The 27,397-nt window shown below is 40.1% G+C and overlaps 1 protein-coding gene across 3 annotated transcripts in view; it reads left to right on the top strand.

The window, feature by feature from the left end:
• Positions 1 to 27,397, top strand: part of LOC136826809 (zinc finger CCCH domain-containing protein 10-like) — a 77,782-nt gene that overhangs the window by 25,143 nt on the left and 25,242 nt on the right. The window lies entirely within an intron of this gene.

The raw sequence follows: 27,397 nt of genomic DNA on the forward strand, positions 1-27,397 counted from the left end.
ATGTATCGGTGCAGATTCGCGTATCCTCTTGAATTGTGCCCTAAGATGCCTCCTAAATGCCCTGCTTCTTCTAAGGCTTTTTGCAAAAAGCCTAAGCGCCAGTGGAAGATCATGACACTTGAGGAGAAGGTAGACGTGATTATGTTAAGAGAAGGCAAAAGTCACAAAGAAATAGCAGCCCATTTTGGCATGACATTAAGTGCTGTTGCCCTCATCGAGAAGGAATATGAAGAGGGTAGAATGCTTGAGAAGGCCCTTGCTAGAGAAGAACTTGCCACCTTTGTTCATGTACTCACTATCTCACCAACAGACCAGGATTTTGGAAGAATTTCATGGTCTGTACAAAATTCTTAAGAAAGTCAGGCAGCTGGAGACAATGATAGAGGCATGGGATAATTTTGAGGAAAGAGCCAGAAATTTTTCCAGTGGCCTTAATGAACTAATGCAGCCCTATCGTAACACCTTTGTGGACATTTTCAGTTGTCTCAACAAATCCATCCTAGGCATTGTTGGGAAAAGGACCATAGGATGGATTTTAAAAATAGTAGGCTTATATACAAAAACAGTAACAACAGTCATAGGAGGGTAGTGGAAGTGGCACTCATCAGAGAGATTAAAGTGATAGAAGGAAACAAAGGATTTACCTCAGAAGATCCCATAAGCTGAGCTTCAATATTAAAAGAAGCTAAGATCGACCCTTCTGACCTGGAGGTTAGGTCTCCTACCCAACAGACTGATGGTGACCACTCACTTACCACAAGGGTTAATCCCACTGACCATCAGATCAGGATATCAGACCGACAGGAGAGGATTAACAACTCTCAAGAGAATGGAAACCAGGACAGCCATCATATAAATGACAGCACAACAAGAAGTAGTTCCAGAAGATTGCTAGGCCTTGAACCAGCCTGACCACCTTCACATCTTTTGAAAAAGGATCACAGTTAGGACTTGAAAGTACTCGAGATTCAAGTAATATGTAAATATTTACAAGTAAACAAGTTATACACAGGAATCTTGTGGGTTTCTCTTTCCATCTTCAGAAGAAAACTGAAAGAAGTTTTTGATTGGTTCATTATTATTATTATTATATTAACCTTATTAATACCTGAAAATTAATACTTATTATTAGTAAATCATTTATTTATCGTACAAAACAAATAAACATATATATGTAACCATAAAAATTCTCTCATCTCAGTAAGAGAGAGAGAGAATTATTAAAAATATTTAATGTTATTTAATTTACACATAAAAGCTTGAAAACTTATAAATTACATGAAAATATAAACAAACACTTTTGCAGGGTTTCTAAAGGATTCACAAATGTCACATGTCGTGAAAAAATTGTGTATGATAGTTAGGTTCCAATGAAAAGTTCGTGTGTCTGTGAATTTGAGCAACTCAAATCATGTAAGATCGAGGTATTACTGTATTGTACATACAGTAAATGCTTATTTGTAGAGTTTAAACCCTAAATATGACAAAGTCATACTCCCAAAGCATTTTAATTTCATTTAAAAGTTAATGTAATACCATACTGTAATTCATATTTCATTACAGTACTGATAGAGAGAGATAGAGAGAGATGGATGGGGGTTTGTCCTTATGTTAAATATCAAAAGAGTGAAATTATTCATGAATTACAGTCATGCCTGAACTTAAGCGAGGTTAGTTTCCAGATCCCCTCGCGCAAGGCAATTTTTTGTGGAAGTTTGGCACGGTCTCTAAAAATGGTAATAATGCTTATTTCTAAAGTTTAAACACTAAATATGACTCTAATCATGCTCCCAAATTATTAAGCTAACTTTTAAATGAAATTAAAGTTACTGTAATTTCATTTAAAAGTTAGCTTAATACATTACCCTTAAAAAAAGAAATAAATGGTTGACATGAAAATAGAGAGTTGGAAGAGAATTTCTGTCTCTCTCCCCTTCCAGCCGACCTATTTTTAGAAGTCTTCTCAACCTCATTTTAATAACTTCTTTATTCTACATCTCTTTCTCTTTGTTCTGAAATGCTTTTTCATGAACAAACTGTTTTTTATTTGGACTAATACAACTATTAGTTATTATGTCTCTATGTTTTAGAACGTATTTGCCACACTAGCGCATTTACACATCGTAGACGGTACAAGTAAAGTTACATCAATTTAAACTATCTACTGTACAGGTAAAGACGTACAGAGAAATAATAAGTTGTAAAAATGTGTGAGTGTTAACTATGGAAGAGAGAGAGAGAGTGAGAGGTAAGGTTTGTCCTTACTTAAGAAAGTGAAATTATTTATCACTTATTAAGGAGACAGAGAGAATAACACGAGAGAGAGAGAGATTGCCCTTACTTGAAATACCAAGTTAAATTATTTATGAATTATCACGGAGACTGAGAGAATAACATGAGAGAGAGAGAAAGTTATTCTTACGTTAGATATCAAAAGATGGAAATTCAGTATTAAACTAACTTTAAATGAAATTAAAATTACTGTAATTTTATTTGAAAGTTAGCTTAATAAATTACCCTAAAAAAAATAAATGATTGATGTAAAAATATAGGAGAGTGTGAAGATTAGTAAACTATTTCTCTCTCTTCCCATTCCACCAATCTATTTTTAGAAGTCTTCTCAACCTCGTTTTTAAAAACTTCTCTATTCTGTCTCTTTCTCTTTGTTCTGATATGCTCTATGTCTCTATGTTTTAGAACAGCACATTTACAGTTTGTAGATGGTACAGGTAAAATTAGATCAGTTCAAAATTGTCTACTGTACAGTTGAAGACATTCAGAGAAACAGTAATATGTAGGTTGCATTAACTATGAACGAGAGAGAGAGAGAGAGAGAAAGAGAGACTATACAGACCTTACAGTTCGTTTGGGTTGCCTCAGGTCCCTCAGTGTGAGGCACCTCTGATGTCTACCAGAGAATTGCTAATGCTTCTTCCGGTATATTTTGCATCTTCCAATCTTGGATGGTCTGGGATGCAGCTTAGATATTTCGAGCTTATTCTTAAACACATCTACGCTCACTCCTGATATGTTCCTCAGATGAGCTGGTAACTTATTGAATAGACGCTGCATTATCGATGCTGGTGCGTAGTGGATTAATGTCCTATGTGCTTTCCTTAGTTTTCCTGGTATAGTTTTGGGCACTATTAATCTACCTCTGCTTGCTCTTTCTGATATTTTTAGCTCCATGATGTTTTCGGTAATTCCTTCTATCTGTTTCCGTGCCTGTATTATCATGTAGCGTTCTCTTCTTCTTTCGAGACTATATAATTTTAAGAATTGTAGTCTTTCCCAGTAGTCAATGTCCTTAACTTCTTCAATTCTAGCTGTAAAGGACCTTTGTACACTCTCTATTTGTGCAATATCCTTTTGGTAGTGTGGGTACCATATCATATTGCAATATTCAAGTGGACTACTTACATTTTATAAAGCATAATCATGTGCTCGGCTTTTCTTGTTTTGAAGCGCTGAACAACATTCCCATTTTTGCTTTGCATTTTGCCAGTAGTATTGCTATTTGATCATTACATAACATATTCCTATTCAACATCACACCAAGGTCTTTAACTGCTTCCTTATTTGTGATTGTCTTGTTATTAGGTCCCTTATATGCATATAGTATTCCTTCTTTATCTCCATTATATATTGATTCAAATTTATCAGAGTTAAATACCACCCTCTTTACCTCTGCCCATTCGTATATTTTATTTAGGTCTCTTTGTAGCGAGTTCCTATCTTCATCACAAGTAATTTCTCTACCTATTCTTGTGTCATTGGCGAAACTTCTCACTACCGAGTCCTTAACATTACTGTCTATGTCTGCAATCATAATAACAAACAGCAATGCAGCTAACATAGAGAGAGAGAGAGAGAGAGAGATAACAGTTGTCCTTACTTAAAAAGTGAAATTTTTTATGAATTGTTACGGGCAGAGAGAGAGAGAGAGAGAGAGAGAATTACATAAGAAACCTTTGAGTCACTAATCAGCAACACTCCCCCCTCTTGTCGTGGTAAATCAACATGTCTGACAGCTTTGCCTTCAAGTTTCTTACAAAAGATGAGGGGAAGATATTTTGTTTTGTTTAAAGTATGTATCACATGCAAATATTGTAATTACAGTTATATATTTATATATATACAGTGGTACCTTGGTTTCCGACGCTAATCCGTTCTAGAAGGAATGTCGAGATTCGATTTTGTCGAATTCCGAATCAATTTCGACCATAAGAAATAACTGAAAATGGATTAATCCGTTCCTGACCACCAGTCACTACTCCAACCTTGTCTTTTTATACAAAACACTACACACATTACAATTAAATAAGTTCAGAGTTAAATAACTTACCTTATTAGAAGTCTTCTTATAGTTTTAAATGCATACTGTATCAAAAAATTGGCCTACCAGTGGTAGACCGAGCGCTGCAGGCTAGGCTAGGCAGCCCATATGCACTCCAGAATGTACTGTAACGGTACGCACAAAAACTGTTGTTAATGATAAATACAATGAAAAACAAGCCTGGTCATTACATTAAATTAATAATATAATATTAAAAATAAGCCGAATGTGTAAGGTGTCAAAGAAACGAGCAGGTAAAGGTTACTGCTACTTTATTACAGATCCAGGCAGCTTATATTGCAACCGACTGACGCCGGGTCGTGAGAGACAATGGAATTGACTGTGACCTGAGGTCGAAACAATAAACAATAATATGCAGAATGAGTACAAATTACAATACAAAACATACAGAGCTACAATATAGATACAGTCTTGATGCCTGTGAATGAAGAAACATGTGATACACAATGTGTGACATTCGTATAAATACCATAAAGTAAAAATGATTAAAATGCGTGACCTGGCACGTTTTAGGCGTGACTAATTGAGCTTGAAGAAAACGGGAAGTCACCAAAGAAAACAAGCTCAGCGGAGACTTAGTAATGGCTACTTGAAACACTATCCTGGCGCCCGATTGGTGACTTTACAAATACTCCCCCCAAGACGAGGGACGCGTCTGATTAATCCCTGTACCTGGTGGGACGCTGAAGCGGTGCCGGCTCCTTGAAGATAACTGAGGGGCCTCCCGCCTGTGAGGCTGCTGTTTGGGCGGTCCCTTCCTGGGGCGGCGCACCTGCGGGGTGAGGCGTGCTGGAGTGCGTTTGGGCGGAAGGGGTGCTGCGGCGCTGCCGGGACTCTCCGACAGGAAGGCGGGCTTTAGCCGGTCTATGGAAACCCAGTCGTTCTTGCCTGGGAGTGCCAGCCGGAACGCCTTGCTGTTCCGCTCCCAGCACGCCGGAAGGGTCCCCTGTAGTTTTAGTTAGTGGTGGACGGACGGCGTCGACTCTGACGAAGACGTGGGTGGCGGATGGCAGCTGTGGCGGCATGAAGGTGGTTGCTTTGTCGATGTATGAGCGCCTGCAAGGGGCGAACTTACCCGCCACGTCGCGGAGCCTCTGCAGTGATGGGAGTGGCGTTCATCCGTCACGAGCTCTCCGGCACCACGAGGGGTTCCCCATAGGTTTGTTCAGCTGCGGATGGGGTGCCGTCGGCTCTGGGGCGGTCCTCAACCCGAGGAGGACCCACGCAGCTGATGTTTCCAGTCCTCGGCGGTGCAGCGGGCCATGAGGATGACTTTGGGACCTGTGGAACGTTCAACCAGCCGTTGGCCGCTGGGTTGTACGCTGTGGTGGTGTGGTGCGTGGTTCCCAGCAGTTGAGCCAGGGCAGACCACAACTCGAGAGGAAAGCGGGGCCCCTGTCGGTTGTGATGTGGTCCGGGACGCGGCGGCTAACCCAACTGGAGAGCAGGGCCTCAGCGCACGCGCTGGCGGTGGCTTCTTGCATGGGCGTGGCCGGGCCACCTCGCCGAACGGTCTACCACCGTGAGGAGGTATCTGGATCCGCCTGATGGGGAAGGGGCCCGACGACGTCGATGTGGATGTGGCAAGCGGCGCCCTGGCTGTGGGAACTCGCCTACCCCGACTGCGTGTGACGACCCACTTTACTGGTCTGGCACTGCAGGCACTGCTTTGCCCAGGCTGTGGCGTCCTTTTGCACCCGTGCCAGACGAACTTTTGAAAGCAGTTTGGCGTGGTCCTGCGGAGGGGTGTGAGAGGCCGTGAATGATGTCGAATACCTGGCGGCGGCGTGAGGCTGGAACCAAAGGGGGGGCTGGCCTGTGCTGATGTCACAGAGCAGGCTGGGGCCTCCCGGGCGAGGTCGTCCCCGCCACTTGAGGGATGTGATGGCGGTGCGGTATGCTGGGGTTTCTGGGTCAGCGGCCTGTTCTCTGGCAAGGTCCTGGTAATCTACACAAGCTGCACTGCGTTCAACTCGACTCTGGAGGGCGTCTGCTACGGGATTTTTCTTGCCGGGAGGTACCTGACGGAACAGGTAAATTCGGCTATGGCTGAGAGGTGGCGCTGCTGTCTGAAGACCATGCGTCCCCCTGCTTCGTGGAAGGCGTGAACCAGTGGCTGGTGGTCTGTGAAGATTGTGAAGGGCGTCCTCCAGGAGGAACTTGAAGTGCCGAACTGCGCTGGTACATCGCGCAGAGTTCCCTGTCAAGGTGCTGTAGCGGGACTCTGCGGGACTGAACTTCTTGCTGAAGAAGGCGATGGGCTGGGGCGCGTTGATGATTTGCCCCAGAACAGCACATCGCAGGCAACGTTACTGGCGTCTGTCGTCAGCTGGAGGGGAGCCTTGGGATCCTGGTGTGCCAAGGCGGTTGCCTTGGTGAGGGCGGCCGTCCAGGGAAAAGGCCTGCTGCTGGCTGGGTCCCCAAGACAGGGACTGGTTGACCTTTTAGGACTTCCGTCAGGGGCGTGGTGCGCGCGATCCGGGGATGAACCGCCTGTAGAAGTTTACCATCCCAAGGAACTCCTGGACGCCTTGATGGAGGTGGGTGTCGGGAACTTGGCTACGGCTGCCACTTTCGATGTAAGAGGGCGGACGCCTGTCGGAGACACCTCGTGACCCAGGAATTCTGCTTTCTGGACGCCGAAGGTACACTTGTCAAAACGGGACGATGAGGCCGTTTTCTTGGAGGCGCTGGAGGACTGCTTTGATGTGCCTCTGTGTTCGCTGTGAGACCTGGAAAATATGAGAATGTCGTCGGCGTAGCAGACGCAGAATTTTAGGTCCCCAGGATGCTGTCCATGAGCCGCTGGAAGGTGGCCCCAGCGTTCCTCAGCCCAAAGGTGGAGAAGGCGAACACATAGGACCCGAAGGGCGTGATGATGGCTGTCTTTGGTATGTCCTCTGGCGCAACAGGTACCTGGAAATAAGATTTAAGAAGGTCCAATTTAGTGAATATTTTGGCCCCGTGAAAGGAGGCCGTGAGGTCTTGCATATTGGGCAGAGGGTAGTGGTCGGGCTCCGTTGCAATGTTGAGCCGCCTGTAGTCGCCGTGAGGGTCTCCAGGAGCCGTCCGGTTTCTGCACCATGTGGAGGGGAGGCCCATGGACTGGAGGCTTTCCTGCAGATGCCCATCTGTTCCATCTCCATGAATGCTTTTTTTAGCCTCCTGAAGGCGCTGAGGGGGAAGCCTGGAACTTATGTCGGGGGCCTTTAGTCACTATATGGTGGTATATGCCGTGCTTGGCTGGGGCCCCGGGACTTGGCGGCTCGGGCTTAAACACCTCAGGGAACTCCGACAGAAGGTGTGCATACTGGTGGGGCGACGTGGCGCTGATGGTGGGTCTGGGTCCCGCCGTTAACGGGAGAGACCGGCAGGAGTCGGTATCGAGGGCGCTGCGCCCACGCCGACTAGCAGGCGAAGTGCGCCAGAAAATCGGCCCCCAGGAGTGGGGTTCCTACGTCGCGACGATGAAGTCCCAGGAGTAACTCTGGCCAAGGATGGAGATCGACAGGAGCCTGGTGCCGTAGGAGAGGATGGGGTTCCGTTGGCGGCCGCCAGGAAGGCGGCCGGGTCTGGTGTCTGGTTGCGGTCCTCTCTGGATGCTGGGAAGACCGACTTAAAGGCTCCTGTGTCGACCAGCATCATCCTGCGGAGACGGTGTCGCGGACGTAAAAACCTACTGTTTTGAGGCCCTGGGTTCTTCGGCTGCCATGGCGGCCTGTCCTGCTGGCCGCCACCCCCATTTTTTGAGCGGTTGAGCGAGCAGGGCGACAGGCAGTTTGAGGCGTCCTTTCCGAACCACTTGTGTAGCGACAGAAGCCCGGGACCTCCGTCTGCTGTGGTTCGGTGGACGTCTGTTGGCGATGGCGTTGACGGGCTGCTCACGTCCTCTTCAGGCTGGGCCAGAGCTGACCGGCTGTGTGGCGGTTTTAGCCGCTGTGAAGCCTTGCCGGAGTCTGTGAGGTGTTGTGCCGCCTCTGAGGTCCTCGACAGGCATGGTGTAGGGGTGGCGATCTGGTTGCGTACTTCGGGAGGAGTTGGCGAAGGAAGATTTCCGTATGAAGCTTATCTCCTGCCGCTTGTTTGTGCCACCCAAGACTGGTATTGACAGGAGATCTACGACCATGCCCAAGCGTCTCTTGGATTGAGGTCGTGGCGTGGATTATTGGCAAGGTCGATATGCAGGCGGCCCGCTTCGGCGATGGGCAGGGAGCAAGCTTCGAGGGAGGAACTTTTTTGTGGTGCTGTATGTGAGGGTGTGTGTTCGGGTACTCGCGAGATGAGTTTGTTGTACCGTCCTCCGGAAGGGGCGTTGAGCACTGTGTCGGCCTGTAGGATTTTCGTCCGTGAGGTCCGCGATTCTGAAGTGGCTCTCCACCCTGCGCAGCCACATCGATGGGTTCCCCCTGCGTAAACGGGGCGGCAGCTTTACGGTGAGGGCGCCCGCGATTGTGTTGCCCGCCGCGTGTGTTCGGGCGCTGGTGTGGAGTTGCGGGAGGGCCTCGATGCGGGGCGGCGCGGCTGTGATGGGAGGTAGGTAAACCTCGAGTCCGCGGGGTCGCGTTTAACTGCATGAAGGAGGGGATATCGCGTCCATGCTCGCTCCTTTGACCCCCTTACTGGAGTGGGGTACTCGCGTCAGCACGCACTTTCGTGAGCCGTGTGGTTCCGCTAGTGGCGCTGGTGGGGTGCGCCGGCGAGTCAGCACGCTCAAACGCTGGTTACAGCGCGTGTTTAGGCCGCTAAGAGCGTTTTGGAGAAATCCTGGAGCCAAGACTGAGTCGCCGTGTGAGTCGCTAATGGCTCCGGGATACTCCGGGGGTCACCACTGTAAGGTGTCAAAGAAACGAGCAGGTAAAGGTTACTGCTACTTTGTACAGATCCAGGCAGCTTATATTGCGGCCGACTGACGCCGGGCCGTGAGACAATGGAATTGACTGTGACCTGAGGTCGAAACAATAAACAATAATATGCAGTGAACGAAGTACAAATTACAATACAAAACATACAGAGCTACAATATAGATACAGTCTTGATGCCTGTGAATGAAGAAACATGTGATACACAATGTGTGACATTCGTATAAATACCATAAAGTAAAAATGATTAAAATGCGTGACCTGGCACGTTTTAGGCGTGACTAATTGAGCTTGAAGAAAAAGGGAAGTCACCAAAGAAAACAAGCTCAGCGGAGACTTAATTAATGGCGCCACTCAAACACTATCCTGGCGCCAATTGGTGACTTTACAAATGTACTGTAGAGTCTGTTATAAAAATTAAGAAAAAGTCTTTGATTACGTCGGCATCGCAGCTTGTGGCAAGCGCTGAATGTAAACAAACCAGGCGCCGTCCTGGCGTATCGCGGTACTACTGTAATTACATAAACATTGTGTAACGTTCAAGATTGTATTAATTTATGGTAAATTCCATTCAGAGTCTACTGTAATGTATAAAATCACTGCAAAACATCTTTCAATAAATGTTATGATACCTAACATGTATTTTCAATAAAATATCCTTGTAAGCAGAATCCCCGAGTTAACCTTAGGCTAACCCCTTCTTTACCGAGAATCTTACGGCATTCACTAACGGACAGCACACGTAAACATTGCATTCGCTATAGAAATGCACAAGTGTGCCTCTGTCTAAAAAAAAATCGAGCATGAGACTATTCCTTGTAAGCAGAATCTCCGAGTTAACCTCAGGCTAAGCTCTTCTTTACTGAGAACCTTACGGCATTCACTTTGACAGCACACACGTAAACATTGCATTCGCTACAGAAATGCACAAGTGTCCCTCTGTCTAAAAAAAAAAAAAAAATCGAGCATGAGACTGTTCCCTTGTATGTAAGCAGAATCTCTGAGTTAACCTCAGGCTAAGCTCTTCTTTGAGAACCTTAAGGCATTCACTAACGAACAGCACGTAAACATTGCATTCGCTACAGAAATGCAAACGTCGCCTGTCTAAAAAAAAAAAATAAAACCAACATGAGACTGTAGCCTATATGCGCTGCAGTTACACTTGTTTCCAAATTAGTGTATGTACGTAATACCATACTGTATGTACTAAATTTTTGTCATCAATTATTGTTACATATGTACAGTATGTGTATCCAAATGTCTGAATGTACAGCACTGTACGTACAGTAGACAGCCAGCAATGTTTTGCTTCATCATACACCTGGCAGCAGTGGACAACCTCCGATGCTTTGTTTTTCTCTATGTACCGTAGTAGAAATCTTAAAGAGGCCTACCACCTCCGTGTACCCGACACGTATTATGCAATATTAAACGGGTTAAAAATGGAGTTTTGAGGGAGAGAGAAGTTACTGTACAGTAACCCTACATAGACAACACAAAATCTTAAGAGGCCTACCACCTCCGTGTACCCGTTACTATGCAATATTAAACTGGTAAAAATATGGAGTTTGAGGGAGAGAGGAAGTACAGTAAACCTTAAGAGGCCTACATAAATCGTGTACCCGTTACTATGCAATGTTAAAGGGATAAACAAGAAAACCAGAAATTAACTCATTTTTCATTTTATTATTGCACTGTATGTACTTAATGATTACTAAAACTAGTCTACAAAGGAATCCTTAATACTAGCACAAACATAAGACTTAATATTACTGTATACTTAATACTGTAATAATTGTCGCGTTGCTACTGACTATGGACTGTACACATACACCTAAATTGAAATGTACACGTTCTAATGCTACACCTAAATTGAAATTACACTATTTACTGTACACGTTCTACTGCTACATATTTACTGTACACTCTATGTTACACAGCTGCTCCTCTCCAGGACTTGCACGCAACGAAGTGTAAACCTGTGGAATAAACACAAAATCAAATGTAGAAATGGTTTGAGCTGTAGGCTAATTTACAAAAAAAACCCTTAATCTTACTGTATGCACAAGCATTTCCAGGTCACTTATAATCACAAAAACTTTTTCACAACCAGTAGGCTACAGCTTTATCCATACCTTGACGTTGATGAATATGTACAGTTGCCCCTCACACAAGCACTGAACTCCTCCAGGACTTTCATTCAACGAAGAATAAACCTGTGGAATAAACAAAATCAAATGTAAAAATGGTTTGAGCTGTAGGCTAATCTACAAAAGAATCCTTAATCTTACTGGACAAGCATTTCCAGGTCACTTATAATCAAATTAAAAACTTTTTCACAACCAGTAGGCTACAGCTTTATCCATACCTTGACGTTGATGAATATGAACAGTTGCCCCCACACAAGAACTGAACTCCTCCAGGAACTTCACTCAATTACTGCACAGTAATCTGTGGATTAAACACAAAATAACATGTAGAAACATCATTTCCTGTTATGAGCTGTAATAATACACAAAAGCCTTAATCTTACAAGCATCTTTAGGTCATTTATAAACATTAAAAAGGTTTTAACAACTAAGCCGGCATGGCCCATACCTTGACACTCATGAACAGCTCAGATGAACAGCCCAGACTCAACGGCTTTGGGAGATTCATTCAATGGAGTGCAGTACTGTACAGTAACCTGTGGATTAAACACAAATTGAAATGTACTGTTAGTAACTCAATGTGTACTGTATTTATGGCACCTTTCATTGCTTTAACTTGCATGAATAAATATTATTCACTGTACTGTATCTCTAGGTCATTTATAAACACTAATAAAAGTTTTTAACCACGACAGTAGGGCCCATACCTTGGCATTGATGAGGATCTGGATCTGTGGAGATGGATGTGGAGAGGAGGTATGGAGAGAGCATCACTGGTTGGAAGGGGAATCGCCTTCCATACAGTCTGATTGCTGCTCTTCAGGAGATTCCTCTTTCCTCTGTTTTTTGGCACTGGGACCGGGCTGGTTTTCTTCTGTTGACGTTTTTTCAGGTGTTTCCTGTACACATTGACTAAGTTGTCGTCAACATAGTCAATAGCCCGGTTCACTACACCCTTGTCATGGTGATGCTTCTCGAAGAATTCCTGGAATTTCTCCCAGTCCATCAGCATCTCCTTGATTTCTTTAGTGCCTGTAGTAGGCACCTCCTTGCTCTCCTCCTCTTCAGACACCTCCTCAGCCAAAACCTTCTGCTGCTCCTTGTGAAGTTCCTGGAGTTCCTCTGTTGTCAGCTCCGTGTTGTGTTCTGCCACCAGCTCCTCTACATCATCAGAACTCACCTCCAAGCCCATGGACTTGGCCACAGAAACAATTTCCTCAACATCAGCGTCAGGCAGAGGAAGGGTTCAGCTTCAGGGTCATCTCCAAGCTGACTTGGGGCATCAAAACTCTCGAAGTCCCCAAGAGGAGCCCCATCAGGCCAAAGGTTTCTCCAGCCTGCTGTAAGGGTCCTCTTAGAAACTTCGGCCCATGCTTTATTTATCAGCCTAACACAACTGAGGATGTGGAAATGTTCCTTCCAAAATTCAGTAAGTGTTAGGCTGGTTTCATTGGTGACTTCAAAACACCTTTGGAAGAGTGCCTTGGTGTACAGCTTTTTGAAGTTTGCAATGATCTGCTGGTCCATGGGCTGGAGTAGTGAGGTAGTTCTGGGTGGCAAAAACTTGACCTTAAGCCAGCTGAACTCGTCAGCCAGCTCATATTCCATGTCGGGGGTGGGCAGGGGCATTGTCCATGACGAGGAGTGCTTTCAGTGGCAAACCTTTCTCTTCGAGGTATTCCTTGATAGTGGGGCACACACTTCAGAAACCCACTCTCGAAAGATTTGCCTAGTTACCCAGGCCTTAGCATTTGATTTCCACATTACATTCAGCTTATTTTTAAGAACTTTTGTTTCTTAAAAACTCTGGGGTTTCGGAGTGATACACTAGCAGAGGCTTGATTTTAAGGTCCCCACTAGCGTTTGCACACAACAGTAGTTAACCTATCCTTCATGGGTTTATGGCCAGGCAATTTCTTCTCCTCTTTTTGTAATATAGGTCCTCTTTGGCATTTTTCTTCCAAAAGAGGCCTGTCTCATCACAATTGAACTCTTGGTTTGATACGAAACCATTCTCATCCACGCACTGCTGGAATTCAGTCACGTACTTTTCTGCAGCTTTCTTATCAGCACTTTCGCTGCCTCCCCATGCCTAACAACACTGTGGATGCCACTTCTTTTCTTAAACCTATCAAACCATCCACGGCTGGCCATAAACTCATGATCGGTTTTTCGAACCTGCTGTACTTTTATCAAGTCAGTGTGCAAACTTTTGGCCTTCGCACAAATCATGGCCTCAGATACACTATCCCCACAAGCTGTTTTTCATTGACCCAAACTAATAACAGTTTCTCAGTTTCCTCTATTACGGGGGCCTCTGCTTCGTCAAACTCAGAACCCCTTAGCAACACTAGCACTCTTAATGGCTTCTTTGTTCTTTAAAAATGTGCTGATGGTGGACCTGGGTAACCTATACTCCAACGCTAAATCAGTCACACGAATGCCCCTTTCATACTTTTCAATTACCTCCTTCTTCAGTTCAATAGTAGTCCTCACAGTCTTCCTCTTCTGCTTATCAGCTGTGGCTGGCTTGGGACCCATGATTCGAGAGAATGTAGAATTTTGCAGGAGACAAAAATTCACGGTACAAGCCTGCACTTCTTTTTCAAACAGCAGCGGCAGCGTGAGTGGGCTTTAAGTGCTTTTTAAATGCGTGGGAAGAACGCCACCAACAACGCCAACTAAGCGGCGTTACCAAAGCACTTTTGTTTACAAACATCATATGTTTAGTTGACGGGTCGGATCGCGTCGGGTCGGATTCGGTTTTTGTTGGGAACCGCGCAAACTTTTCTCGGCATTTCGTGTCGGAATCCGATTTTGTCGAAGTTTCGGTATGGTTGAAGACCGGGGTTCCCTAAATATATATATATATATATATATATATATATATATATATATATATATATATATATATATATATATATATATATATATATATATTATATTTTATCACATCACCGTGATTCATATAAATCAATAAGCTACAAACATCCTTTAATATCCAACATCCAATTCAACTGTAGTCCTGAGTTCTTGTCCTTCGCTGGTTCGGACGATGACTTATTATCAACTAAAAAACGTTGAAATATATTATCAACTAAAAAACACTTATATAATATATATATATATAATATATATTATATTTATATATATAGATATATATATTGGATATTAAAGGCGTTTGTAGCTTACTGATTATATATATATATATATATATATATATATATATATATATATATATATATATATATATATATATATATATATATATATATATATATATACTATATATATATATATATATATATATATATATATATATATATATATATATATATATATATATATATATATATATATATATATATATATATATATATATATATATATATATATATATATATATATATATATATATATATATATATAATCAGTAAGCTACAAACGTCCTTTAATATCCAAGATGCATTCTACCTTGGAAATAATATATTTTCATATATGTTACGAAGGGAATTTTTAGTTGATAATAAGTTCATCGTCCCGTGGGCTCGAACCAGCGAAGGTCAAGAACTCAGGACTACAGTGGACGCATTGGATATTGGATATTAAAGGACGTTTGTAGCTTACTGATTTATATGAATCACGGTGATGTGATAAAAGATATATGTACAGGCAGTCCCGGTTTACGATGGTTCCGGCTTCTGACGTTCGAGGTTCGGCGCTTTTCAAATATATTCATCAGAAATTATTTCCCGGCTTACGATGCATGTTCGGGGTTCTGACGCGTCGTCACGCCGATCCGACGGAAGAAATTTGGCCCCAAAGCGGCAGAATAATCATAATTTGAAGGTTTTTTTATGTAAAACTCAATAATAATGCAGTTTACGTCGTTTTCAATGCACCCAGAGCATTAAAAGTAAGGTTTTCTTATGATTTTTTGATTTTCGATGATTTTCCGGTTCTGACGATTTCGGGTTATGACACGGCGCAAGAACGGAACCCCGTCGTAAACCGGGGACCGCCTGTATATATATATATATTATACAGTGACCCCTCACTACTTCATGATTCGATTATCGTGAATTCACGACTTCGCGGAGTTTTTAATATATATTAATGGAAAACGAGCGCGGATTTTCTGGAGAAAATCGCGATATATGAACACCCAAAATTTCTCATTAAATCCATTAAAATATTAATAATGAATAGTATTTCCTAGTCTAAGAACAACAAAACAAGCATAAAATAGCAAAAAAACACATATTTGCACTTGTAACTCCTAACAAAAAAAAAAAATCTGGAAAGTGATGCCTATACAGTTATTCCTCGCCATATCGCAGTTCACTCATCACGGTCTCACTGCATCACAGATTTTTAAATTTTATATATCTAAATGTGTATTGTGGATTTTTCGCTATATCGCTGGATTTTGCGGTATTTATTATTTGTATTTTTTGTGGTAAAATAAGCATTTTCTAGCATAAAACTTTTATTTTCATGACAAAATACATTTTTTGGTAAAAAAAATGATTTACTAATTTTTAAATATTAATATTAATGTAAACAGCATAAAATATATAGAATGCTAAATTAAAATCCCACAAAATCACAAAACAGCTTACCAATGTACTGTATGTACATCAACACCCCAGTTCTCTCTCTCTCTCTCTCTCTCTCTCTCTCTCTCTCTCTCTCTCTCTCTCTCTCTCTCTCTCTCTCAATGAAAAAAAAAACAGCAAAATTTCAATAAAACTTTATTTCACTTACAGAATAAACTATATTGGTTTTATTATTATTGTAAAATATAAGTATAAAAAACCATTGTCCCGACATCTGTAACTGTTTTTACTGTAGGTGCATGATGCATTTTTTCTTTCTCTGATTTACTGAACTGTGCTTCCGTACAAGTTTAGTAGTTGAATCTATGATTATCACACATATAACAGTACACAAGAGAATATCTTATCACTGTTGATATCTCATCTTTAATCACTATAAAAATAATTTAAATCCGAATTTCATACGCAAGCAACTCAAGGATACTGTATACTCTCTCATCCCCAGCTTGTCAAGTCAAGACTTAGTCTCGTCCCAAGGTGTAGTACACACCAGTTCTCTCTCTCTCTCTCTCTCAATGAAACATGAATTACTGTATCATAAACTTTTATGTACAAAATTAAAAATAATTTCATTGATAAATTTGTTTCTTTTAGCAACTAAAAAATTATTTTCCTAATTCTTTCGGTAGAAGTGAGCAGCTTCAGTCAGCTGATTCTCAGAACGTAAACATTACAAATATGGGACGATCTTTTTTTATGCATATTACGGTGATAACAGATCAAAATAGTAATACAGTGTTTAAGTGCATAGGAAGTGTTTATAACAGTGTGGGAAAGGTTTATAAAAGGGTTTATAACAGTAAATAAATCAAATAAATACAAGGTCGCTACTTCATTAAATAAATAAATAAGAGTGAATTTCAGGGGCTGGTTTATAAAAAGGGGTCACTGTGTGTGTGTGTGTGTATATATATATATATATATATATATATATATATATATATATATATATATATATATATATATATATATATATATATATATATAAATATATATATATACAGTAAATAATCATATATATATAAATACAAGGTAAGCGCAGTGTAATAAAGGTAAATATGCGTTTTTAAAAATGATAAAACGCATTTAAAGTTTGCCAACTATGAAAACGCTTTAAAGAAAAGAAAACCAGCCAAACGATTTCTATGAATCATACCTCATTTTAAAGGAAATTTATTCGCCTATTACATATGCAAAAATCATTATAGTATGTTTTGTCATTTAGCGCCACAACCACAAAAAGTGAGGTAATGTAAGATTGTAAAGTGTTAATGAACACAATGAAAATGTTTTCATACGGCAATTAAAGCATGTTTTTGTGAAAACAACCTAAAATATTTATCCTAATAATGCTCTAAAATTATTATTATAACATATCTGAGTAAAATTTCCATGAAAATATTATAAAACAAAAACAATTAGTACCAAAACAGACTACATTACAGTATTAATAACATGATGTAGCATTCGCTATGGGCGAAAAATGAACCTTTTGCCAGTAACATAAGGGGACAAAAGTGTGTGTACAGGATAGTGCTGTACTTTAGCTGCTCGCTCACAATAAAAAAACCAGTTCGGCGCGGGCGCTTGCCACCTTAAAAAATCAACATCGTAATCAGTCATTCGCAAAATGCCTGAAATTTCAGTCAGATGGCAAGAAATGCTTAGGGGACATTTGATCCCCCAAGGGCTAGTACTAAACACGGTGAAACAGTGAGTCACCTACACTGCTTCACCGTGTTTAGTACTAGCCCTGAGGGGTCAAATATATTTTGCCGTGTTTAGTACTAGGTCCTGGGGATCAAATGTCCCCTAAGTGCATTTCGCTGACTGAAATTTCAGGCATTTATGCGTAATGACTGATTACGCATGTTGACTAACATATATATATATATATATATATATATATATATATATATATATATATATATATATTTATATATATATATATATATATATATATATACATACAGGTTCTGACAGGTTCTGACAGAGCGGTGGAAGTCCATCGCGTCGTAAGTCGACCAACCACATATGTACATGTATTCTGTACCTACCGTATATTATCCATCATATATTATATCCTAAGTATGACTAGCCTACATATACATTTTATATTATCCCAAAAATGTGCATGTATAGTACCTGTTATTACGTTTAGCATATGAAATCTTATCATGCTTGAACTCCTTGATTAATACTTACTTTTATTACTGTATTTAACATTTTTATCGTAGGCATTCAAACCATCTGTCTGGTCTGTTTACATTTTCTTATCCGCCATTTGCATTGCCAATCGGCTACACGTATGACGTATTATTTACTCTTATTTATTTATAGGTTTGAATTAAATACATACCGTATTTGACGGCGTATAAGACGACTTTTTAAAAAAAAATGGCCTAAAAATCCCCCTACGCCCTATGTACATAATGTAGGCTCAAAATTTAAGAATTTTGGCGAAATTATACGTGAAAACGTCCACGTAGATGTTGTAGCCTAGCGTAACATTCGGTGTTATCCTGATAACCTATTAAAAAACAAAGTTTATTATAATTATTTATCATTATCACACTTACCATCACCGCAATTACTACTGCTAGTATTATAATCAATATCTACATTGTTATTATCGATATTTTCATTAAAATGTTAATATCATTATCGTCGTCTACAGCAGATCGCCTCATTTCACATTTACAGACTTACAGTACGTGTGCTGCCACCTATTGGTGATTATCTCGAGAGCTTTACGGATAACAAGGCTACCGTTCAGTTGGTAGTTGCAATTCCTGCTAACATTCTCTTTACGCATAACAACATGGCTTCGATCAATTGGTGGTTGACAATTCCTGCTACCATTCTCTTTAGGCATAATAACAAGGCTTCGTTGAGTTGATACCCAGAACTCGTGCTAGCATTTTCTTTTAAGAATAATAACATGGGTTTGTTCAGTTGCTCACGAGACTCGAGCCGTTACATAGGAAACATTTTTACTTATTGATTTTACCCTTGATTGCATACTTTTATAATATATGATGGATATATATAACATATATTACCGTAGGTAACATCTTTATTAATGTTTTGTTGATTCTGCGGTAAGAAACAATGTTTACAAATGAATGTGTTGCAATCTATTGGTAAACCTATGAGTAGCTTTCAGCAGCAGACGCTTAAAAACATTCGATCGTAGTAAATGGCTGATTGTATAATACATATTTTGATAAATATAAATATGGTAAATAACTTCTTTATTAATGTTTTTGTTGATTCTGTTGGTAAGAAACAATATGCATATGATAACCTAATACTACAGTTTTTACTTAGCAAAATCATATGAGCATAGGCTAGGAAACCTTTTTTTTTTTTTTTTCCTCAATGTCCTGCTGAAATTAAAAAGTGCGTCCTATGCAGACATGCGTGTTATAAGCCATCAAATACAGTAATTTGTTATTACATTTGATTTATTTGCAAAAAATAGAAATACAAAATACATTACAAAAATATGAATCTTTTACCATTTAGAAACGCACAATAAACACACTGAACGCTGCCGAAAGCTGAGCATCTCTCGGATATGAGTGCGCTGCCGTTAGCGGAAGAAGTATCATATGCGCTCGAGCATTTTTTAGCAAAAATATAAAATTAAATATTATTATATATTATATTGTCGTTTGAAAGTAAAGTCGGTCAGTAAAGTTGCATAGCTCGTAAGTCGGGTCAACTGTATATATATATATATTTTATATATATATATATATATATATATATATATATATATATATATATATATATATATATTTTATATATATTTATATATATATATATATATATATATATATATATATATATATATATATATATATATATATATATTTTTATATATATATATATATATATATATATATATATATATATATATATATATATATATATATATATATATATATATATATATATAAAATATATATATACATATATATATATATATATATATATATATATATATATATATATATATATATATATATATATATATTATATATATATATTTATATATATATATATATGTATATATATATATATATATTTTATATATATATATATATTATATATATATATATATATTTTATATATATATATATATATATATATGCATTTATATATATATTTTTTTTTTTTTTTTTTTTTTGTCTATCACTGTCATCCTATTTGACTGGGTGGTTTTTATAGTGTGGGATTCTGGGTTGCATCCTACCTCCTTAGGAGTCCATCACTTTTCTCACTATGTGCGCTGTTTCTAGTAGCACACTTTTCTGCATGAGTCCTAGAGCTACTTCAGCATCTAGTTTTTCCATATTCCTTTTCAGGGATCTTGGGATCATGCCTAGTGTTTCTATGATTATGGCATATTCTATATCCTTCTTATATCGATTTTCAGGTCTTGATACTTGTAAATTTTTTCTCTTTCTTTCTCATCTACTCTGGTGTCCCACGGTACTGCGCCATCAAGGAGTAATACTTTCTTCTTGATTTTGTCAACGTCACATCTGGTCTATTGGCACGTATCACCCTATCTGTTGTGAATCCATAGTCCCAGAGGATCTTTGTCTGATCATTTTCTGTCACTTCCTCAGGTTGGTGTTCGTACCACTTATTACTGCAAGCTAGCTGGTGTTTCTTGCACAGGCTCCAGTGGAGGGCTTTTGCTACTGAATTATGCCTCTTTTTGTACTGGTTCTGTGCAAGCGCTGGACATTCGCTTGCTATGTGGTTTATGGTCTCGTCTTTCATATTGCACTTCCCGCATATGGGTGAGAAGTTATTTCCACCTATTGTTCTTTGGACATATCTAGTTCTTAGGGCCTGATTTTGTGCCACATTTAGCATTGCTTCTGTTTCCTTCTTGAGTTCTCCCCTCTCTCCCCTCTGTAGCCATTGCCATATTTCATTGCTGGCCAGTTCTTTTGTCTGTCTCATGTACTGTCCATGCATTGGTTTCTTGTGCCATACCTCTGTTCTGTTTTTCATTCTCCTGTCTCTGTATATTTTTGGGCTTTCATCTACTTTTATCAGTCCTTCCCATGCACTCCTTAGCCACTCGTCTTCACTGGTTTTCAGATATTCCCCCAGTGCTCTGCTCTCAGTGGTGACGCAGTCCTCTGTACTTAGTAGCCCTCTCCCCCTTCCTTTCATTATGCATAGTCTGTCTGTATTTGCTCTTGGGTGTAGTGCTTTGTGGATTGTCATGTGTTTTCTAGTTTTCTGGTCTATGCTGCGGAGTTCAGCTTTTGTCCACTCCACTACTGCGCTGTATCTGATTACTGGTACTGCCCCTGTGTTTATGGCTTTGTCATGTTTCTGGTGTTGAGTTTTGACTTGAGTATTGCCTTAAGTATCTGCATATATTCTTTTCTGATCGTGTCCTTCATCTCATGGTGTTTTATATCCTCTTCTATTATTCCCAGGTATTTGTATCCTGTCTCATCTATGTGTCTGATGCTATTCCTGTCTGGTAGCTTTATCCCTTCAGTCCTTGTTGCTTTGCCTTTGGTATGTTGGCCAAGGCGCATTTTTCTATTCCAAACGCCATCCTGATGTCCCCAGATTCAATCCTTACAGTCTGGATTAGGGTATCTATTTCCTTGATGCCCTTACCATACAGCTTGATGTCGTCCATGAACATTAGTTGGTTAATTCTGTTGCCTCCTTTCTGGAGTTGGTACCCAGCATCCATCTTCTGCAGTACTTTTGTCATGGGAATCATGGTTACTACAAAGAGTAGTGCAGACAGTGATTTGCCTTGAAAGATCCCTCTTCTGATGTTAACCTCTGCTAGTCTTGTCCCAGAGCTTGTAAATACTGTCTTTCAGTTGCGCATTGTATTTTTAAGGGAGCTGATGGTGTTTTCCTCTGCCCCATATACTTTCAGGCATTCTGTTAGCCACGTGTGGTATCGTGTCAAAGGCTTTCTTGTAGTAAATCCATGCCATGCTTAAGTTGGTTCTCCTTCTCTTACTGTTCTTCATTACCATTTTGTCTATTAGGAGCTGGTCTTTTGTGCCCCTACACTTCCTTCTGCAGCCTTTCTGTTGGTGGGGGATGGTGTTTGTATCCTCTAGGTAGTTGTATACCCTTTTACTGTTGATACCTGTTAGTAACTTCCACATTATTGGTAGGCAGGTGATAGGCCTATAGTTACTTGCTATATTTCCCTTGTTCTTGTCTTTCTGTACTGAGGATGTTCTCCCTATGGTCGTCCAATTTGGCGCTTGGTGGTATGTGATACAATGCTGGAGTTGTTCTGCTATTCGTGAGTGTAGGGCCTTGAAGTGTTTGAGCCAGTATCCATGGACTTCATTGGGACCTGGGGATTTCCAGTTGGGCATTTTCTTTTGTTGGTGTCTGACTGTGTTTGTTGTGATCTCAGTAAATCCTTGTTTTATTCCCCCCATTTCTTCTGCCTTGATTTCCTGGAGCTATGTTGCATGTTTGTTGTGTGATACCGGATTGCTCCATGTTTTCCCAGAGTCTCTTACTTGGTTTGGCTTCAGGAATTTCGTGGTGGTTGTCTTCCCCTCTTAGTTGGCTGTATAGCTTTTTTGGTTGGTTCCGAAGAGTTTGTTCTGTTGGTATCCTTTATTCCTGTTCATGTACCGTTGGATCTTTTGTGCTTTGGCTTTAAGCCTCTGTTTTATATCTTCTATTGTGTTGTTTAGTCCCTTCTCCTGTACTTTGTGTTTCTCATTCAGTTCCTCTCTGGTTTTCTTGCTTCTTAGTCTCTTTTCTGCCATCTCTTTCAGTTTACTCAAGTCAGATCTCATCATCATGATTTGTTTTCCCCGGTGCCTTTTCCAAGGCGGTTGCTGTTTTGGCTTCTGTTGGGGTGGTTGTGATGGTGGTGTTGGTGTTTGTATCCCCATGAGTTCTACTACTAGTCTTGCTCCTGCATATGCCAGGTTATTTGTTTCTGTGATACTGGTGGTGTGAATTAGTCTCTCAATTTCATTAACTTCACTGGTTTTTTCCCTTAGTTTCTTTGTGTTATAGGCTTTCATGGAGGGGATCTTTGTTCTTTCTGTATCTGGCTTCATCCATTGCCTGATCTTTACCACCCATTCCGACCTCTCTGTTACATCTTCTGTGTTTCCTCGTGTGTCGTTGTTTGGTAGCTCATTATTCCTGTCATTTTCTGTGTCATCATCTCTTATTTGGTGTTCTTGTTCTTCGTTGCTGGGTGCTATTTCTCTTTTCAGTTCCTCTCTTTCTGTTATGGAAAGCCAGTTCTTTTTCTTTGTTCCTTACTGCTCTGCCAGCCTCTGTTCTGTTTGAGGGGTGTTATTTCTTTCATTCCAGATGTTGACCAGTCTTCTTCTCTATCCTCTTTCTGTCGGGTTGCTTCTGATGTAGCATCTCCATATTTCCTATTTTCTTCTCTTGTGTATTTCTTCTTCTGGTTTACCTCTGTAGCTCCAGTCTCTGGTTGCTGGTTATGGTTGTTGTGGTGGTCAGTTGCTGGATGACGACCTCCAAGTACCTGACCGCCCTCCCCATTGATTGGGTTGTATACCTGGCTGCCAGACGAAGCTTCTCTGTTGCCAGAGGTTCCATTTACGTTGTCTTGTTTATTCTTTCATTTTTTCCATCATTGCTGAGTTTGCTATTTAACCCTTAGCTGGACCCTACCCCATCGAGAATAGGTACTCATTTACAGCTGAGTAGACTGAGGAAATTATGGTAAAGGTCCTTTCCCAAGAAGTCAACGCCGAGGAGATCGGTTACCCATCCAACGATTGGCGAGCCCCAATGTTGCTTAACCAGTCCATCAGTGAGCTAAACCACTCTGCCGTGGCACCCATTTAGACAGGACCTCGCAATTTTGTCAGATCCTCTCCTTTAAAAAAGGGGGGGATACTGTCATTGGGTCTGCTATTAGGCAGGAAGTATTTTCTTAATACAAGCCTATTCAGGTTCTATTCTAAGCTCATGATCTTAGATGGTGACCACTTACATTATTTTCATTACATGAATTTAGAGGACCTTACTAATGTTCAGGGTAGAATTCTCCTAGTTTTCAACGTCTCTATTTAAGTCTTTAATAGCATAAGAATGATGTTTATTTCTCTGTTATTATTTCACTGGCTGACACGGGACCCGATCCAGAAAAAGGATTTTGACAAAGGAAAATCTATTTCTGGAGAGGGGCCCTTGTCACCCGGTGACCCACCCTGTTTTTCATTCTCTCCCTCCCATGGTAAACTCCATTCTAGTGGGGTGGGTGCTAACATGGAATGCGGCTAGTGTTGCCTTGTATACAGTCCATGAGTAGTGCATGGGCTTGTATCGGCACTCTCTCGTTGGGACTTTTGACATTGGGAATCTCTATAGGATAAGGTTCCGTGTTTTTGTAGTTCACCCTTTTCCATACACGACTCCATCTAGTGGAGCTCGCTCTGGGGGGTAGTAACTCCAGCATTTCATTTAGCTTTCTCTGGTATCTAGCAACGGAATTACCTAGAAATAAGTGCTGAATGGACTTTTTCACCGGGTGACACGGCCCCCTCTCCAGAAATAGATTTTTCCTTTGTCAAAATCCTTTTATCATACGAAACAAATAAACATATACATGTACCATAAAAATTCTCTCATCTCAGTAAAAGAGAGAGAGAGAGAGAAATTATTACTTTTATTATTATTTAATGTTATTTAATTTACACAAAAGCTTGAAAACTTATAAATTACATAAAAAATTAAACAAACACTTTCGCAGGGTTTCTTAGTATTCGCAAATGTTCACGTGTATGTGAATTCATGCAGCTCGAACCGTGCAAGTTTGGGGTATTTCTGTATTATGAGAAAGAGAGAATAACGTGATAGAGCAGGAAATATCTATGGCAGTGTCATTCATGTATTGTGTACATCATAATTCTTTGCACTCTTTATTCAAATTTTAATTCCTCACGTTGCGAGTAAATTGGTTTCCTCGGGGGAGAGAGAGAGAGAGATTTTTCAGTATACTTCCATAGCAGTATTTTATTTGACCATCTGTGAAAAAATCACATATGCCAGTTAGTTAGGCTCCAGTGAGAAGTTTGCATGTCTGTGAATTCACTCAACTCAAAGCGCTTAAGATTGAGGTATTGCTGTAGACATTTTTCGGTTCTAGGACAACTGAACCAGTGGACAATTGAAGCAATGACAACTGAACCAGTCTACAATTGAAGAAACTTTTATTAAGAAACATTCATCTGTTAAAAAATCATGAATAGTTGTGAATGCTGTAGGAAAAGAAAATACAATACAAAAATATTAAGAAACATTGATTAAGAAACATTCATCAGTTAAAAAATCATGAATCATTGTGAATGCTATAGGAAAAGAAAATACAATACAAAAATTTAAACCAGCTGATATAATCACACACAGTGTACTACAGTGTCCCCTATTTACATGACCTGCATATTAGCTACTGCTCGCAGACACAGGAGCTTATCTAGTTCACCTCTTTAAATCATAACTTAGTGGCGCGTTTGATGTACTTGTTAGTGGGTGCACCATACCGATGTACTAAAGCATTCTGGTGAACTAAACACTGGACAGCACTGTCCCAAGTGATGCCCTTCAGAAACTTCCACATGGTTGGGTGCTCATACATGTACACAGATTTCAGGGCATTGTGGAACCCTTCACAACAATTTGTGGTTTTTGGAGCTCATTCTTCTGCATCCTCAAAGTGATTCCAAAGTTTGATAGGGAAACAGGATCCCTTCAGCGTCCACCAGACTGCATGCCTCGAATGTAAGTGGACTCAAAATATGCCACCACTTCTTCAACTTCTGGCTCCTGAGGAAGGGTAAGGACAAATTCTTCAAAAACTGGTATGACGTCATCTTTGGCCACAAATGCCAAAGCCAGCTGACACTTCATGAGCACTGAAAAGTCGCTGTCATTTTCATATCTAGCCTGTAGACCGACACTGGCAATTTTTCGTATGATGCACTGACTGAAATTAAAAAAACAGCCGGAGGTGGAGGCAGATGGGAACTTTTTTCTGATTTCTTTGATGGCCAGTTTCAGAATCTGTGAGGTTTGTTTGTCTACTGGTTCAGTTGTACACTGGGTTAGTTGTCACTGGTTCAGTTGTACACTGGTTTAGTTGTCACTGGTTCAGTTGTCCACTGGTTCAGTTGTCCACTGGTTGAATTGTCACTGGTTCAGTTGTACGCTGGTTGAATTGTCACTGGTTCAGTTGCCACTGGTTCAGTTGGTGGAAAACCTGAGTCAAGGCTCATCCTTAAACTATAATTAGCTCTCATCACTCACGTTGACAGACGCAGCTTAAGGGTTAAAGTATATTTTGTAGTGGATTGGTTTGTATGCAAGGCTTGACTTGCAAAGTGTGTAAATATTGGCCTGATGATCAGTGATGGTTATACAAAAGATATTGCTTTGAAAGAATTACTGGAACATGTTTACTTTGTGGGTTTTCACAAGAATGTTTAAGGTGTGTATAGTAATATTGGATACAGTATTATGAAAAATAGGATGTCAAGGAATATTGCATAAGTTGAATTGACAAGGGTGCATATAAAAGCTTAGGAGGAAAATGTGGAAAATTTTATAATAATACTATACTGTATATCAGGTCCACAGTAATATACTGTAAAATGAATCTTAACTGTTACCTATAATTTTTAAGTGCTTTGTTGCAACATCAATATTTTTTGTTTCAACCATTCAAACTGAAATCAGACATTCCTTAAAGCAGTGGAATGGGTATATTTAGTCCAAATAGATAAAAAACTTAACATTAAGGAATCATTTATATATTTTAAAAGAAGTAAAAGCTTTACTAGGAATAATATGAAAAAGTGCTATGACAATTGCACAAATTACCATTTATAGGAAAGATTTTCTGAAGTGAAAGAAAGTCCTGCTTACAATTTTCATTAAATTCACTTATTTTTGTTAATCAGAACGGAGAAAGATTTATATTTCTGTAATGATACTGTATTGAGTTTTGTCAGCTCCCTACCCAGAGCATTTCGTCATATCTTCTGACTAGGTTATGCTATTTTTCAGTACAAAATGAGCAACATATATATTTAGTATCATGTATAAAGATTGAGCACACCTATTCAACACCTAGTTACTTAGTGGCTGCTCCTCACAACTTACCACCACATAAGAAGATTACACCACAACTTTAAGTAAAAGACAAGTTTTAGAATTAAATCAACTAAGGGTTTCATCAAAATCTCCCAATAGTTTTACCTCTGTATACCGAGCTATCAAGTTTTTTGAGGTACAATACTTTACGAGATAGTTATTTTAGAACAGAACCTTCCAAACAGCCCTTTCAGGTGAGAAATTTTAGAACAGAACCTTCCAACCATCCCTTTCAGGTGA

This window comes from Macrobrachium rosenbergii, chromosome 41 (assembly GCF_040412425.1).
Source record: "Macrobrachium rosenbergii isolate ZJJX-2024 chromosome 41, ASM4041242v1, whole genome shotgun sequence".
Lineage (NCBI taxonomy): Eukaryota > Metazoa > Arthropoda > Malacostraca > Decapoda > Palaemonidae > Macrobrachium > Macrobrachium rosenbergii.